At 45.1% G+C, this 12,658-nt stretch overlaps 1 long non-coding RNA gene and 5 other non-coding genes across 6 annotated transcripts in view; 4 read left to right on the forward strand and 2 right to left on the reverse strand.

Annotated features, from left to right (window-relative positions):
* The window catches only part of LOC121439954, a 77,659-nt gene extending 67,205 nt beyond the window's left edge, over positions 1-10,454 (forward strand). The window contains exon 3 of the long non-coding RNA XR_005973312.1: positions 9,472-10,454. This is a non-coding gene — a long non-coding RNA (uncharacterized LOC121439954). The remainder of the gene's footprint in view (positions 1-9,471) is intronic.
* Trnac-gca lies at positions 4,345-4,416 on the forward strand. Its single transcript has one exon. It is a non-coding gene; the product is annotated as a tRNA-Cys (tRNA).
* On the reverse strand, positions 5,953-6,024 carry Trnac-gca. The gene has a single exon. It is a non-coding gene; the product is annotated as a tRNA-Cys (tRNA).
* Trnac-gca lies at positions 6,933-7,004 on the reverse strand. Its single transcript has one exon. It is a non-coding gene; the product is annotated as a tRNA-Cys (tRNA).
* Positions 10,455-10,783: 329 nt separating the features above from the next.
* Positions 10,784-10,855, forward strand: Trnac-gca. The gene has a single exon. It is a non-coding gene; the product is annotated as a tRNA-Cys (tRNA).
* Positions 10,856-11,702: 847 nt separating this feature from the next.
* On the forward strand, positions 11,703-11,774 carry Trnac-gca. The gene has a single exon. It is a non-coding gene; the product is annotated as a tRNA-Cys (tRNA).
* Positions 11,775-12,658: the final 884 nt, after the last annotated feature.

Genomic DNA, 12,658 nt, shown 5'->3' on the forward strand with positions numbered 1-12,658 from the left:
AGTAAGGGGAACACTTGTTCATTGCTGATGGGAGTACAAACTTGTACAGCCTCGTTGGAAATCAATATGGCAGTTGTTCAGAAAATTGGGAATCAATCTATCTCAAGACCCAGCGATAACACTTTTGGGCATATACCCAAATGTTACACAGTCACACTACAAGGATATGTGTTCAACTATGTCCATAGCAGAATTATTCATAATAACCAGAACCTAGAAACAAACCTAGATGCCCCTCAACTGAAGAATTGATAAGGAAAATGTGGTACATTTACACAATGCAGTACTACTCAGCAGTAAAAAAAAAAAAAAAAAAACAATGACATCTTGAAATTGGCAGGCAAATGGGTAGAACTAGAAAATGCCATCCTGAGTGAGGTAACCCATACCCAGAAAGACAAATATACTGTGTACTCAATCAAAAGTAGATATTAGATATAAAGCAAAGGACAACCAGCTTAGAGGCCACAACCCCAGAGAACCTAGGTAAAAAAGAAGACCCTAAGAGAGACATACATGGATCATCCTAGGAAGGAGAAAAAAAACAAGATCTCCTGAGCAAATTGGGAGTGTGGGGAACCGTGGAAGGGGAGAGGGGAGAAGGGAAAAGGAGTGGGGAAAATGTATAACACATTCCTATCCAAACAAATAAGAAGGTTTTAAAAAATAAAAAAATCAAGAGTTCATAATTGATCTCTCCTGATTTGTACTTTCTGTTTGAATTATCTCAAGAAAAAAAAGATTGTTTTTATGAATATGTTGTATAAAATCCCTTTCTTTTTTTAATTAAAAATTTCCACCTCCTCCCTTCCTCCCATTTCCCTTCCTTTCCCCCCTCCCACTCCCCCCTCTCCAGTCCAAAGAGCAGTCAGGGTTCCCTGCCCTGTGGGAAGTCCAAGGTCCTCCCCCCTCCATCCATGTCTAGGAAGGTGAGCATCCAAACAGACTAGGCTCCCACAAAGCCAGTACATGCAGTAGAATCAAAACCCAGTGCTATTGTCCTTGGCTTCTCAGTCAGCCCTCATTGACCGCCACGTTCAGAGAGTTTGGTTTGATCACATGCTCCATCAGTCCCAGTCCAGCTGGCCTTGGTGAGCTCCCATTAGATCAACCCTGCCGTCTCAGTGGGTGGGCGCACCCCTCGCGGTCCTGACTTCCTTGCTCATGTTCTCTCTCTTTCTGCTCCTCATTTGGACCTTGGGAGTTCAGTCCAGTGCTCCAATGTGGGTCTCTGTCTCTATCTCCATCCATCGCCAGATGAAGGTTCTATGGTGATATGCAAGATATTCATCAGTGTGGCTATAGGATAGGGCCAATTCAGGCGCCCTCTCCTCAGCTGCCCAAGGAACAAGTTGGGGACATCTGCTTGGACACCTGGGAACCCCTCTAGAGTCAAGTCTCTTGCCAACCCTAAAATGGCCCCCTTAATTACGATATATACTTCCCTGCTCCCATATCTACCCTTCTTCCATCTCAGCTGTCCCATTCCCCCAAGCTCTCCCCATCCTCCCCTTCTCACTTCTCTTTCCCCATCTCCCCCTACCCTCACCCCACCCCCACCCCCAAGCTGTAGTAATATTGTAGTAATAGGAGCGGCAGGGCTGCGTCCCCAGCACCCCGGCTGCCTGGCTAGCTTATACCCCGAAATAATTACACGGACACTGTATTCTTTTAAACACTGTTTGGCCCATTTCTATCTAGCCTCTTCTAGGCTAATTCTCACATATTAATTTAGCCCATCTCTAATCATCTAAGTGCATCCCAAGGTGCACTTACTGGGAAGATTCTAGCCTACATCCATCCTGGGTCGGAGCTGAATCGCCTCTGCCCAGGAGAGCGGAGCATCGCGTCTCTCAGAGGCGTCTGCCCCCGAGAGGAGAGCTGTCGAGTCTGAGGTCACTTCCTCTTCCTCCCAGCATTCTGTTCTGTTTACTCCACCCACCTATGTTTTAACCTATGAGGGCCAGCCAAGCAGTTTCTTTATTTTTTTAACCAATGACCTTCCTCCATCACCAAGCTCCCAATTTTTGCCTGGCAATCTTGTCTACTTCCAGTATCCAGGAGGATAACTATATATTTTTCTTTGGGTTCACCTTCTTATTTAGCTTCTCTAGGATCATGAATTATAGGCTCAATGTCCTTTATTTGTGGCTAGAATCCACTTATGAGTGAGCACATACCATATTCATCTTTTTGGGTCTGGGTTACCTCACTCGGGATTATGTTTTCTATTTCCATCCATTTGCATGCAAAATTCAAGATGTCATTGTTTTTTACCACTGAGTAGTACTCTAATATGCATATATTCCACACTTTCTTTATCCATTCTTCCATTGAGGGGCATCTAGGTTGTTTCCAGGTTCTGGCTATTACAAATAATGCTGCTATGAACATAGTTGAACAAATGCTTTTATAGTATGATAGGGCATCTCTTGGGTATATTCCCAAGAGTGGTATTGCTGGATCCTGGGGTAGGTTGATCCCGAATTTCCTGAGAAACCAAAACACTGCTTTCCAAAGTGGTTGCACAAGTTTGCATTTCCACCAGCAATGGATGAGTGTACCCCTTACTCCACATCCTCTCCAGCAAAGGCTATCATTGGTGCTTTTGATTTTAGCCATTCTGACAGGTGTAAGATGGTATCTCAAAGTTGTTTTGATTTGCATTTCCCTGATCACTAAGGAGGTTGAGCATGACCTTAAGTGTCTTTTGGCCATTTGAACTTCTTCTGTTGAGAATTCTTTGTTCAGTTCAGTGCCCCATTTTTAATTGAGTTAATTAGCATTTTAAAGTCTAGTTTCTTGAGTTCTTTATATATTTTGGAGATCAGACCTTTGTCTGTTGTAGAGTTGGTGAAGATCTTCTCCTAATCAGTAGGTTGCCTTTTTGTCTTAATGACAGTGTCCTTTGCTTTACAGAAGCTTCTCAGCCTCAGGAGGTTCCATTTATTCAATGTTGCCCTTATTGTCTTTGCTACTGGGGTTATACGTAGGAAGTGGTCTCCTGTGCCCATGTGTTGTAGACTTCTTCCCACTTTCTCTTCTATCAGGTTCAGTGTGTTCAAATTAATATATAGGTCATTATATATATAATATATAGGTCATTATATATATAATATATAATGACAATGTTTGACTCCGACTATGTTTAATTTGCCAGCAGGGAGGGTGTGCTGTTGGGGGGCCCCAAACTGTGCTAATTGCATGACTGGATGGGGGCCACCATGACTATTCATGTGCCATGCAGGGAGAGGGGGTGACTGTAGGAGGAACCCACGTAGCTGGGACACAGTATGGGAGGGGATCAAGCCGCTGGCTGTGGGGGGGAGCTAGGCTGCCCAGGGGTGCAAAGAAACCACAGCTGACAGTTGCTGTACTGCAGTGCTGGTGGTACTGAGAAGGTCAGAGCGTGCTAGAGCACAGGGCAGCCTGAATGACACAGCTCTGTTGAGGGGCGAGGGGGAGGAGGGCACATCTGTGGCAGCTCTGTGGCTTTGGCATGCTCTAAGGCCATATGTTGGATGCCAAATATTGTGAATTCTTTTATTGTTTTAGTAAAACAATAGAACTTGGGAGTTAAAAATTGGGGAAATAACTGAGAGGTACACAGAGCAACCAAGAAATGATCATCCACTCTCTTCTACATCTTCCCCAACTGAAAAGACCTTACTACATCTTAGACCCATTCTTGGTCCTCTCTGTGTTCCTCCAGCTTCCTCTCAGTTGGCCAGAAAACTCGAGGGTCCACTCTGGCCAGCTTAGTGTAGACTCGGTCTTCCAAACGAAGGGTTTGATTCCATTGGCAGTCTCAAAACACACAAACATATAAATCTGCAAAAAACAAATCCAGGAATCAGATTGTCTGTGGAGGCTGGGTATTACCCATGTGAGCTTCGGTGCCTTCCAGAGCCCACTGGTCTCTTGCTTAATCCTCAAAGAGTAAAAACTGACTCAGCTGCTGTAGCAGGGAGAGAGGGATTCTGCAGTGTTGTGGCTACCAATGAGAGTATGGCACTAAGAACTTCTGAGTGAGAATCAATTTTGTCTTCAGGGAAAGAGGAGAGGGTGTGTATAGATCCAGGTGGAAGGCAGTTGGCAGCTCAGAAGCTGACCCAGGACAGCAGGGTGAAATGGGCTCAGGTCTGCAGACTGCTCCTCTAATTTCCTTGGCTGATGATGCTCAAAAGGATGGGCCAGGCCTGCTGCAGAGCTGAGGAAGGCATCTCACCAGTCAGGTCTGGCTGCTTCTGGGAAATAGGTCTGAGAAGATCTGTAATTTAACTTTATAGTTAGAATTTATCACCACACAGATGAAATGTATTGACTGGGCACACTGGCACCAGTGGGGGTATAGCTCAGGGGTAGAGCATTTGACTGCAGATCAAGAGGTCCCTGGTTCAAATCCAGGTGCCCCCTTATTTATGTTGGAATCTAGTTACTGACTTACTGCATTCATCTAAATCAGGAGGCCCATGAGATTAGAAAGTCTTTATTATCTGAGGTTTCTAGGATCAGAGCTTCTATGCCCGCCCCATTTACTTCTGTGGGTTCCATTTGAGAATGGAACCACACTATAATCAGCCACTAACCCAAAGGCTGGAACCCCCAAAGTACATTAGTACAGTGCACACAGCTGACCTCTGACCTGTGATGAGTCCTCTCTACTTTCTTGTTCTCTCCATCTGGATTCTTTCTCTCATCCTCACTGGGACAGTGAGTTTTGATTGTCAGTTTGACACACTGTAGAATCACCTTGGAAATGAAGTGTCCACAAAGGATACAGTGTCTAGATCAGGTTGGCCTGTGTTCCTGTCAGTAGGGGATTGTACTGATGATTAAGTCACTTGATGCATGAGGACACAGCACTGTTCCCTAGGCAGGGATCCTGGACAGTGTGAGTGCAGAAAGTGAGCTCAGCACTAACGAGCATGCGTGCATTCATTTCTCTCTGCTGTTGAGGGTAGATGTGATGTGACTAAGTGCGTCAAGTTCCTGCTGCCTTGACCTCGCTGAAATAAGGAACTGTATACTGAAATTGTGAGCTAACACAAACCCTTTCTTCCCTCACTTGCCTCTTGCCTCAGCATTTTATCAGAGCAGCAGAAATGAGGGTAGAACAAATCTTTCTGTCCACTCTCACTGAGCAATGGTCTCAGTGTGGTCCAGAGCTGCCCATCAGGTGTAGAACTGCATTCTGAATTTAAGGATGTGCTGACAGGCTATGGTGGGTAGCGGGAGGTCAGAATCTGAGGCTGTGCTAGCATGGACAGACACTACCTGGAGGCAAAGACTCATAGTAGGTGCAGGACGTCAGCAGAGGTTGGCTGAAGCATTTTAGTCACTAAGCCACTAATGCCCTCTGCTGAAGGGATGCCAGCAGAGAAGTGCTCTCTGATTAGGAAGGTGATTTGTCCCAGGCATGGGACACTTCCATTTGAGTTGTTGGTCAGAGGTATCCTGAAGCCCCCAAATGTGTTTCTTATTGCCTTCTAGTGCCAAGAACTGCTGTTGAAAGGTTACCTAGCATGATGATTTCAGTCCTGTGTTTATCGCCTGCTCCTTGTATCCTTGGTTTTTAAGATCTTCCCTTTGGACTTAGATTTCTTTGACATTTGCTACTGAGTTTGCGTTTTCTCAATTATGCACAGTACATGAAAAGTTTGATGAAGTACATATCTTCCTTTATGGTAAATTTTCTTATATTTTTTCCTCCCATCATTTTCAGTTTATGATTGTTGTGCTAATGGGGGAAGTGGGTAGATTTAGAGTCATGAGTGTTTGGTTCCTTGAGTGAGAGTCCTGTCAAGAGACTAAGTCATCCTCACCTGAGACATGAAATTACTCTTTATTTTGGATCCTAGAGAGGGAGGTTCTCATGGAGACATCCTAGCTTCTCTGAGGTCCTCCCCAAGGCAAATGTGGTAGGTTAACTACTAAAATAATGTTTAAGGAAGGGGGCACCTGGATTTGAACCAGGGACCTCTTGATCTGCAGTCAAATGCTCTACCCCTGAGCTATACCCCCACTTATAGGGAAGGCAACCTCTCTCTTATTAGTACCTCTTCCACCTTGGCACCACACCCAGGTTTCCTATATGTTCACGATTTACTGGTTCCTGATAATGATCTTGATGTGGCAATATTTTTCTATTTCTGTCTGCCTCTATCTTCTCCTCTCTAACCTCAGTCAACCCATATCAATGCCCCCTCTCTCAGGCATCCTAAAGACATCAGCTTTCACTCAAAAAATGACTCTTAACTGGTGTTTTCCTTAAGTTCACACTTAACTTTCTTGAAGTGGCCAAGACAAGAGCTGATGTTCTGGGTTTCCAATGGTCCAAACTTTGCTTGCTCAGAGAGAACTTTGTCTTCCACGATCTGAGGAGGGGGCCCTTTATGTCACAGCATCGTTTATTCACTCAGCAGACACCATGGAGTTTCCTATGTTGTGGTCACTATCAGTCATGTTGAGGACACAAAGCAAGGTCAGTCATTTTCCTTTTCCTCAGAGTCTTAGTCTAAATAGGAGACAGATACATGGATCCTAGTATTTCTTCAGAAGTATCAGGAATCAAAGCACAGATTGGGGGGGACATCATGTAAGGATCCCCCTTTCTGGGGGCTCAGGAGGGTTATCCCAAGGGCTTGACTCTGGAAAGTTACCAGAGGAAGAATCTGCTCTTCAACTTCGTAGAACTCCTCTGAAATCCTGCACTGATGGAGCCTTCCCAGTGCATTGGAGGTCAGCCTATGCCACAACATGAGTGTGACCTGGATGGGTTCACAGTGAGTCCTGTACTAGCTCCTCTCAGGGGAGAGAACAGGGTCCAGTCCTGAGCAGAACACAGAGCACAGGGGAACACAGTATATCAGTTGCCTCTGTGTTAACCAATATCAGATTTTGTTTCTTGTATCTAAAAAAGACACCTAGGAAGGGGGCACCCGGATTTGAACCGGGGACCTCTTGATCTGCAGTCAAATGCTTTTCCCCTGAGCTATGCCCCCATCTGCTTCATATATATCTAATAAACATCTCTGAACCTGTATGGCCACTCCCTGACATGTGTACTTGCTAGTACTCTGTTCTCATCTGCTTTCTCCTGTGAGTCCCAGCCCTCAGCCAGCTGCACACCTGTCTGCCACCTCCTCATGCCAGCACCCTCCTATCCTAGTTCACAGCTGTGACGGAAGCACTAATGCATGGAAGCCTGCATTCAGCTCATCCACTCTCCCACCTGTAAGAGCCAAGTGCAAAGGGTTGGATCTTAAGCAATTGATGGCTTATGAGGGAGAGAAAACAGTTTTCTGTTTGGGTATGCCTTATGGTAAGTCAATGATATGGATGGCTTCCCTCTCAGAAGCATGTGATAGCACAAATTGAAGGACACAGTCCTGGGGATGTAAGGTGGGTTGGATCTGTGAAGAGGAGTTAAAAGAAATAGTTCAAAGCAAATATGATCAAAATGCATTCTATGAAGTTCTCTAAGAATAAATGAAAATATTTTTTCAAAATATTTTTTTCATTTAATCTTTGGGGCATTCACACCAAATCCCACACATTTGCTGTTTCATCCATATTTGCCCTCCAACCATGTAGAATCCACCCCAAAAGTAAATAAAAATAAATTAAAAATAGAAAAGAAAGAAGCGGAAGTCAAAACAAAACAAACAAGCCATCAAGTCGACCCTTTTAGTCACCAACCTGCTCCCTTTTCAAGCACAGCTTTCTGTGTATGTACCATTCTGCCCCTTTGTCTTTCTCTAATCTCCATCCCATATTTATTTGTCATTGTGCCATTGGAAGTTGTGGTATGTTGCACAGTATATATTCTTTTGCCAAAACAGTTCAAACATTTTTACTTGCAAATGTTCTTTGCAATAAGTCATGAGGCTAGTTCATGGCCTCTGGCTTCTGCTACAGCATCAATACTGGACCCTCATAGAAACTCAGATATTCTGCTGTTGCTCTGAGTTGTTGGGATTCTGTAGCTATGGACCTGCAGGGCCCTCATGTGCTCCAACACCTCCTAGGCTGGGAAGATGTTGGTGTGAGCCAACTCAAAGCCTTGGATCTGGGCCTGGATGGTAGTTGAATTGGTCCGCATCCCAGCTCTCCCACTCTCCCATGCCCAAGCCTCTGGGGCCAGCAATCCCATACCACCTGGGCAAGAGATGGTTGCAGCTTTCCTACCCCCATGCAATCAGGGCCAGCTCTCCTGCACTCAAACCACCAGGGTCAGCTCTCCCACTCTGCCCAGTCGAGGGATGTGACAATCTTTCCCACAGCAGTAATGCTACCGGTGAGAGCTGAGACTGGTTCTTGCTCCCATGCCACCAAAGCCACTTCTCCCACTCTGCCCAAGTGTTTGTTGGGGCCAGTCCTCTTGCACCCCTGCCATCAGGCTGACTCTCCTGCTCTGTGGAGGGGACGGGAGAGGCCAGCTCTCCTGTGTGTATGTGTTAGCTGGCGTGGGGTGGGGCCAGCTTTCCTACTCAAATGTCATCTGGGCCAGCTCTCCAGTGACCCTTCCTCTCCTGCACCTCACCACTAAGGCCAGTTTTCTCAATACCAGTAGACAAGGGGTAGGACCAGCTCTCCTGAGTCTACACCATCTAGCCTCTGATAAGGGGCAGGGCCAGCACTCTCACAAGGTGCATCAATGAGGAGAGGGGACAGCTTTGCCAGCTCTTTTGCTCCGGCAAGCATCAGGGCCATCTCACCCATGTCCATGCTATCGGGGCCAGCTCTCTCACCCTTCCTATTTTGAACTAGAACTCCACAATCACATTGCTGTGAGCACTACTGTTTTCCACGTTCCTAATGATATGACCCAGTAAGTCAAACTTACAGTACTCAATTGCCTTTCTAATCCAAAACCCCAACTTCTTTCTTATTCTTCCAACAAGCAGCATGGGCAGGCCTGTCAAAGCAATACCCAGGCCCTGATAATCAAATTCTCACTTACTATTCTGTGTTACTATACTGTTACATAAACAGTTAATATACTGTTCTATTGCTGTGAAGACACACCATGATCAAGGCAACTTATAAAGTATTTAATGGGGGATTGCTTACAATATCTGAGGTTAGTCCATGATCATCATGGTGGGAAGCATGGTGGCAGGTGGGCAGGCACTGGACCAGTAACTAACAGTTTACATCTGATCCATAAGCAGGAGACAGAGAGTAGAACTGGGTCTGATATGGGATTCTGAGACCACAAAGCCCCTCCCAGAGATGCATCTCCTCTAACGAGGTCACACCTCCTAATCCTTCCTAAACAGTTCACTAAATAGGGACCAAACGTTCAAATATATGAGCCTATGAATTTGTTATCATTCAAACTACCACGTTATTTATGAAAAAATATTTAAGGTAAGTGTCCTGACTATCAGCATAGTGTGTGGAAGAATTATAGGTCTTATCAGTCATACAAACGCTAGAAATTTTCCTTTTATTCAACTCTCACAGGAGTTCATGGCCACAAAAGAATGCCATTTTGTTAAACATTGAAGAAGTTGGCATCTGGAAAAGAGACTCGCACACAGAAGAGGTGGTGGAACAGAAGAGTCATGGTGAAGGTCGTCGCAGGACACTGACCATGCAGCAGATTTGGGGGCAGCTGGAACAAAAGGAGCAGGAGCGAGGTCACTCCTGGAAAACAGAAGGGAGAAATATTCATTAGACAATAGAAACATTTCCATGCATGGAAAATTATTCTGAAAAGTGTTTCATAGAGAACTCAAGGCTTGTGGAAGAAATGTTTTAAAGGAAATGAAACGGTTTAAACATAACGTTGTAACCAACTTCAGAACAATCAAAAGTTCTACCACATGTCTTTGTCCTGTTTAGACTGATGCACTTCAGCCACACACAGTGTTAACAGATTATCATGATAAAAACAGAGAAGCTCATCCAACTAAAACTTGGATCAGGAATGGAATAGGATACTGTGAATGGAAGAAGGCATGGAAATTATAATCCTCATCTACAAGTCAGTCAGTTACTGATGTCTGCCCTGACTAAATAGGACATCCATGCTGTACATAGTTTACGTAAGTGCACAGGCAGAGGAGAAGAGATGGCTAAGCCTTTGGAGAATGGCTCCCTTTGGGTGACAGGAGCAATAAGAGGAGGATTCAGGATAATGCATGTTTTTTTAAAAAAATAATTTAAAAAAATTATTGAATATTCAAAACAATTTAATTATGCCATATCAGTTCATTAAAACTCATGGCAGTGAGTTTGTGCAGTGGTGACAGATCTGAAGGACAGGTAGGGTCCACAGCTTCAGCATCCCCTGACCCTCTGTCCTCCTGCTCTGCTGTCGGGTCTCCTGGATAACTACTCAGGCCTGAAGAGACATCTTCACCATCTCCCCAGGAGCCACCCTCAGGGCTAACACATAGGTCATCCATGGGCTGGAGAGATGTCTTCACATGCAGGTACCACATGGCTCCCCAAAGAAGTCAGGCAGGGTCTCTACACTCTGAGGGCTTGTATATAACTGAAGAAATCAGACATATAAATCTGAAGTCCTTTGTAGTAACTTATGTCCACCTGTCTCCAGCTGTGCTGCTCCCACAGGCTCAGATGTGTGTGGGAGGGTGCTGACATTACAACATGGGACAAAGTTGAAGATACCGGGGACAGGAGAGGGACCTGTCTGAGATGAGTTTGTGGAGGCAGCAGTGCTGGTCTTGCCAAGTAAAAAGTATAAGTCGTAGTAATGTTGGGTGTGACTATGAAGGTTAAGGCACTTATAAAACATCTCTGACATGGAGGGGGCATAGCTCAGGGGTAGAGCATTTGACTGCAGATCAAGAGGTCCCCGGTTCAAATCCGGGTGCCCCCTACCATAAGTCTATGTTTTTATTCATGGAGTTATCATGTACGCTCAGTCCTGTGTTTTTTCCATTCATTCTGTTTATGGTACTCAGCAGAGCTGCTCAGCCCTTCATGAAGATGAGTGCTGCCTCCCATCTCTCCCTACAAGCTCAATGTCCCTCCCATTCTTATTATGTCAGCTCTTTTCCTACATGTATCTGGTTTCTCTGGTTATGTTGGGTTCTTAAAGAGAAGGCAAGGACGATGGTGGAGAATTCTTTTGAAATTTCCAGGTTCAGCATCCATACAGACAGCTGGTATCCAAGGACCAGAAAGGAAACCATAAATTATCTCCTTTCATGGCTGTCTGGTGAACATGTGCTCAGTGCTAAGGAGACACATCCTAGAATCAGGTATTTTGTGGAGTGTGGACGTTACTCATGTGAGCTTCTTCCCCTTCCAGAGCCCCCTGCTCTCTTGCTTCATCATCAAAGGGTAAAACCTGACTCAGCTGCTGTACCAGGGAGAGAGGGACCCTGCAGTGTTGTGGCTACCAAGATAGTATGACCCTGTGACAGCCCACTCTGTCTTCAGGGAAGGAGGAGAGGGTGATGGAGACCCAGGTGGAAGGCAGTTGGCAGCTCAGGAGCTGACCCAGGACAGCAGGGTGAAATGGGCTCAGGTCTGCAGACTGCTCCTCTAATTTCCTTGGCTGATGGTGCTCAAATGGATGGGCCAGGCCTGCTGCAGAGCTGAGGAAGGCATCTCACCAGTCAGGTCTGGCTGCTTCTGGGAAGTAGGTCTGAGAAGATCTGTAATTTAACTTTATAGTCAGAATTTATCACCACACAGATGAAATGTACACTGGCACCAGTGGGGGCATAGCTCAGGGGTAGAGCATTTGACTGCAGATCAAGAGGTCCCTGGTTCAAATCCAGGTGCCCCCTTTCTATTTGATTTAGTAAACAAAGTGACCACATTCACAGAATAGACCTACTTTCTCTTCTGTCTCATATGTCTTGGGATTCACCCAGTTAGGGCAGAGTTCTACCATCATCTATCAGATCCAGCACAGTATATTTATCTAAAAATAGCTCATTTGGACACACACATATACACACACATTCTAGAAGATGGAATATTAAGGTTATGCTGACTCCACAGTGCGTGGTCTTCTGTTCTTGTTATTTGCTTACATATTTGAAGGAATCCACCAATGAGGCTTCTGAGCCTGGTTTTGGTGTAATGGTTTTTACTACTGTGGGGAAATCTTGTTCTATGGATGAAATATACACTGGAAGTATATTTATGAGATTAAATTTGCATGAATACTTTCCCAAGAAGAAGCATCCTGTGATTGCCCTGATATCTTATTTTTTAATTTTAATTGCATTTTACATTCCAAGCACAGTTCTCCTCCCTTCCCTTCCCCCCAGCCTACCCGCTATCCATTCCTCCCAATGGGTCTAGCTCCATGGGGAGTCATCAATATCTAGCACATCAGGCTGGGGCAGGACCAAGCCTCTCCCTGCTGCATAATGGCATCCCACCATAGGGAATGGGCTCCAACAAGTTAGCTCATACTCTAGAGATAGCTCCTGGTCCTACTGCCAGGGGCCTCTCAGATGTTCAAAGCTTCACCACCTTATGGAGGGCCTAGTTTGGTCCCATGGAGGCTCTAAAGCTGATAAATAAAACAAAATGACAACCTACAGAATGGGAAATGATCTTCACTAACCCCACATCTGACAGAGGGCATCTCAAAAATATATAAATAACTCAAGAAACTAGACACCAAAATACAAAATAACCCATTTTAAATATGGTGTAC

Source organism: Microtus oregoni, unplaced genomic scaffold, assembly GCF_018167655.1.
Source record: "Microtus oregoni isolate MIOR12 unplaced genomic scaffold, Mior012 000064F_ref0000363, whole genome shotgun sequence".
Classification (NCBI taxonomy): Eukaryota; Metazoa; Chordata; class Mammalia; order Rodentia; family Cricetidae; genus Microtus; species Microtus oregoni.